The following is a 4727-nucleotide window of genomic DNA, read 5'->3' on the forward strand; positions in this document are numbered from 1 at the left end:
TCCTGTGACCACACCTGACACCACTTACAAAAACATCTGCCCATTTCTAGTTGTTAGGTCTATCAATCACATTTTGTATCTGATATTGTTCACATGTTGTGGAAGCCATCTGATKTGTTTCCAGCTCTAGTCATCAATCATTCACTTATAGCTTGTCAATGAAAGATGACATTCAAAACAAAAAAACTAKAATTTKTGTGTCCTTGATCTTGTGTATTCTGAACTATGTAACTCATAACTATCTTCTGATAATTTCCTCATAATCTCGCAGRTGTCTTCTTTCCAAATATACCAAGTTTTTGCRTGTCAGAATCATGTAATTACACATGAATAGCAGTTACTTTTGGGTATGTCTATTTAGGGGGAAATCTACATTTTGCCATTACATTTGTGAGTGAGGGCGATGTATCGGAGGGGGTAGGTGTGGTGAAGGTCTCGGAGTCCGAGGCTTGCACCAAGGGTCAGGATAAAGATGAGTCTCTTATGGTAGGAGTGACTTTTTAGGAAAAAAGCCATTTGTGGTTTCAGGGTGGGTGAAAACTGATTTGGATGCTGTGGAATCGGTGAAGGTAACCAGAAGTGGTCTGGTGATAATTGTTTGTGCTTCTCCTGGTAAGAGGGAGCAGGTGCTCCATGTTAAACAAATGGGAACAAGACATGTGAATTGTTTTGCTCTCAAGAAAAGGGTGCCATTGAAAGGAGTGATTACTGGGGTAGTGGTAAATGTGAAAGTTGACCAACTGAAGAGGAAGATTCACAGTGTTTGTGATGCTCGTCATTTGGTGCAACGCAGACAGGGTGGCATGAGTGGTGAAACAGAAGAGTCGTTGTCTGTTCTTTTGAGTTTTGATGTTGAGCAAGCTTTTGATGTTGAGCAAGCTTTTGTGCCGAATATATTACATTGTTACAGRTGTCAAGCTTATGGGCATGTGGCAGCAGTGTGTAGGAGGGAGATTCCTAGGTGTAAGAAGTGTGCAGAAGGGCATGAGACAAAGGAATGTGTAGCATTGAGGAAAGTAGTGGTAKGTGTTAATTGCAGGAGTGCCCATGGGTCTGGGGATCAGAAATGTCCGGTGTGAGAGAGGCAGGTTGAGGTTTCCATGGTTTGAGTAGTGCAGAAGTTGTAGTATGCTGAGGCAGTGAAGAAAGTAGAAGAAGGCTCAAGGGGGAGGGAGAAGTAGAGTGGTGTGAGTAGTAGATATGTACCAGTACAGAGGGATAGGCCAACAAGTGATACAGTGCATTCGGAAAGTATTCAGACCCCTTGACTTTTTTCACATTTTGTTACGTTACAGCCTTATTCTAAAATTGATACAATTATTTATATTTAATCTACACACAATACCCCATAACGACAATGCAATATCACATGTTCTTATTTTTTCTCGATAGCAGCAGTTACGGCAGCAATGTTGTTCATAGCTGTAGCAACACGTTTGCAGTTGTCCATTTTTATTAAACTGTTATTTTGGACACAGTATTTGCTGCATTCTGCAGTTATACTGCACTGTGACTGCAATCATTTTTCGTAAGGGAACTTCATTTTATTGAAATGATGTAGAAACAATGTTGATTCAACCAGTGTGTGCCCAGTGGGCTCTTGTATAAAACAACTCTCACTGGATTACATTTACAAGCAAAGGGCAAACACGACATCCATGATGGAGACAAACAAAAAATGTATGATTCTTGGAATATTGAACATTGTCATTGTGAACTGGATTGATATGATATAACGTCCCAAGAGAGCTGAGCAGACGAAACGCAAATGACATAGGACCTTTTACTTAATCAAAGGAATTCCAGTCTGCTGTGAAGCATGCATCCATGTATTTGGACAAGTAAGAGTCTAAAGTTAGCTTCATGTACAGATAATATTTGTATCTCATGTTGTTATAAAGTCATTTGCATTGCTAGTTAAAGCCTTCTGTTAGCTAGCTAGCTAACGTTAGCTAGCCAACATGAAACTTAGCTAGCTAGCGTGAGTTGCTTGGTATCTAACGCCAGCTAACGTTATAAATTGTATATCATTTTGTCAGAAATCCATTTGCATTGCTAGTTGAAGCCTACTGTTGGTTAGCTTTACCTGCAGATTAATAATGCATCATTTCATGCATGTTGCCTAGCTAGCTAAGTGTATGACAAACTGTATGGGTTGCTGGCTTGCTACATTAGCCAGATGATTAGGCTCCAYGAACCATAAATTTAGCCAGGTGTGTCTGGGGKTGATTATGGCCATCACATGCTTTATGAACATGTGAACAGGTCTAGACAATAGACACATCCSCTTAGCTAGATGTGTCTGGGATGTAGTTTGATTTGATTTTATATATAATGTGTTTACCAGAGACAATGTGAAGAACAACATGTTAGGATATRGGCCATGGACTAGATAGTGTATTTTTACCTGGAGATGTTATTTATTGTCGGCTACTACTTTCACTGCTTGTTTACTACACTACCTTCACTCACAGTGAATACTTAAAGAGACGGGTGGGGTTAARGCTTAAGAGGGTGTGAATGATGCTGAATGGGCGTACTCAAAAAAGAGCTCTCGATTGTGAAAAACTTTCAAGGGGATTTTCTGGTACTTGTCTACAAAGTGGAATAACARGTTTATCACATTTCAAATAAGCATAACATTCCCATGTTTTCCCCCAACTGCAGTGTATGATATACCATTTTGAAGCTCTGAGTCTGTACTTTTATGAAATGTACAAAAAGACAATCTTGGAAATGGTACATAAGACTCAAATGGGAAATGTAGTCACAAACGTAGTGGGATGTATCTGGTTCATGGCATATCTCATTTTATTAGTGTTAACCCTCTAGGATTTTCATCAACTCTAATCAAAGTCTACCGTTAAAGTGTTTATTTGTTTAGGCAATGAGCCAGTAGTGACCATGGACAAAATGCATTGGATTGCATGTAATGTACACAGTAACTATGAGGTGATATTCAATTGTTACTGAGCATCCCCGTGTTGTTGTTCACTTTTATGTGAATCCATTGTCTTAACTCATCCAAGGCTTAATGTGCATACAGTAGCCTACCATCTCCACTGGATATCATAAGGTGAATGCACCAATTTGTAAGCCGCTCTGGATAAGAGCGTCTGCTAAATGACTTAAATGTAAATGTAAATCTGATTCTACACCACCAAGTGAGCTACTATGGGTATGTTCGAATAAAGCTTTATTTCCTGTGGTCATGTTTTGCCAATGTGCATTCATCCTGACATGAACATAGAGGGACCCCAAGAAAAAATCACTTTGATACCGCTGACCTAAACCCAAAGGGTTTTGAAATGGGTTGAATGTAACTGGGAAGGAAGCCTTTATCCTTGTTCTGGATAGGGCCTTGTAGGGATATTTGGAAATAAAATAAAATGTATTTCTCTACTGTAGTTGTCATCATAGTAAGGTAATAGGTATATAACTAGAGGTAACTAGAGGCCAAATTCCTACATACAAATATATAAACTTTTCAGTTTCATTAGGACTCATAGAGGGAAATAATTTATACAACTTGAAACCAGGTATGAAACTGTGTAGACTGCTACATCAAAAATAAAGGAGTTRCCACTCCTGTTGCAGGTGAAGAGGCGCTCAATAAAAAAAGACTGGACTGCTCTCTAGTTACTACAACCCGAGAAGTGAGCAAGATATAGCGTGCTACTATGTACATCAACAGAGCACGTTAWGATCAGTGACTTGACTATTGCCGTTGTTTAGGCAGATCTAACCTAATTTAAGCATACTATAGAAGGCAAATAAGATGGTCGAACCTTGCGCTTTACGGGACTCGATAATCAGAGAAAGAAAAAAAATACTACAACCATAATATGGTGAAAATACAACSTGCCGACTCTTCTTCTCTAAAGAATTACGGTATCTTACCTTTTAGTGGAGCCCGTGCCTCTATTGCTGAATCGGGTCCTGGATGCTGGCGCGCGACTAACCACAATACACTTGAACTCGTTGAAGGAAGGATGCTTGCATTCCTTTAAAATACGAGCAGTTCATCGATGTTTCTTCACGTCTCAATCGTTTGGGTAGGGTAGCTTGCAATGTTTAATTGTGCCCGTTCTCCCCATTCAGAAAGCCTGAGAACAGAGCAGTGTGATGTTCGACCAATCCGCTCTCGACGTATCAGCGCAGATCTGCTACACTGAGCACTCTTTTTCCTAAAATGTCACAGGACCAATCCCCACAGACCCCTCAATACCTAGTGTTCGATACACGCCAAATAGTAACCCCAGGCAGCTAAACAATTACATCACAACAATGGAATAATGAAGACCATCATATTCTATTATTTAAAAAAATATGTTTTTTTTGTCCAATCTCATTGACCAACATTCACTGCTGTGGAAGATTTAATGTGTCTGTAAATTTAAGCCTTTTAATGTTTTCTCACTTTTGAAAATAAAACATCTATGTTGATAGATTTATTAGTTATTATGTTTATGAGGACACAGGATAATCGTTATTATTCTCCTTGACAGAATAGCAGTAGGAAGGGACAGATAACATTCTTATTTTCCATTTAGAAGGCTGCACTGTTTCCATACTTTCCTGAACAGCCTCGGCCAGCAGTCTGACTCACCCATTGGCCCATGGGGATACTGGCAYTGTTTTGATCTGACTTCTATTCCCTATTCAGTAGGTGAGGAATATGTCTCATCATGTGTATACTCCCAACTGTATTTCCCAACTCCCCTCCT

At 39.5% G+C, this 4727-nt stretch overlaps 1 protein-coding gene across 1 annotated transcript in view; it reads right to left on the bottom strand.

Moving 5' to 3' along the window:
* The window catches only part of LOC111967989 (rap1 GTPase-activating protein 1-like), a 149296-nt gene extending 145143 nt beyond the window's left edge, over window positions 1-4153 (bottom strand). The window contains exon 1 of the mRNA XM_070445078.1: window positions 3901-4153. The gene's annotated coding sequence lies outside the window, so the exon portion shown is untranslated. The remainder of the gene's footprint in view (window positions 1-3900) is intronic.
* Between the last annotated feature and the right edge of the window lie 574 nt (window positions 4154-4727).

This window comes from Salvelinus sp. IW2-2015, linkage group LG1 (genome assembly GCF_002910315.2).
Source record: "Salvelinus sp. IW2-2015 linkage group LG1, ASM291031v2, whole genome shotgun sequence".
NCBI classification, from domain to species: Eukaryota; Metazoa; Chordata; class Actinopteri; order Salmoniformes; family Salmonidae; genus Salvelinus; species Salvelinus sp. IW2-2015.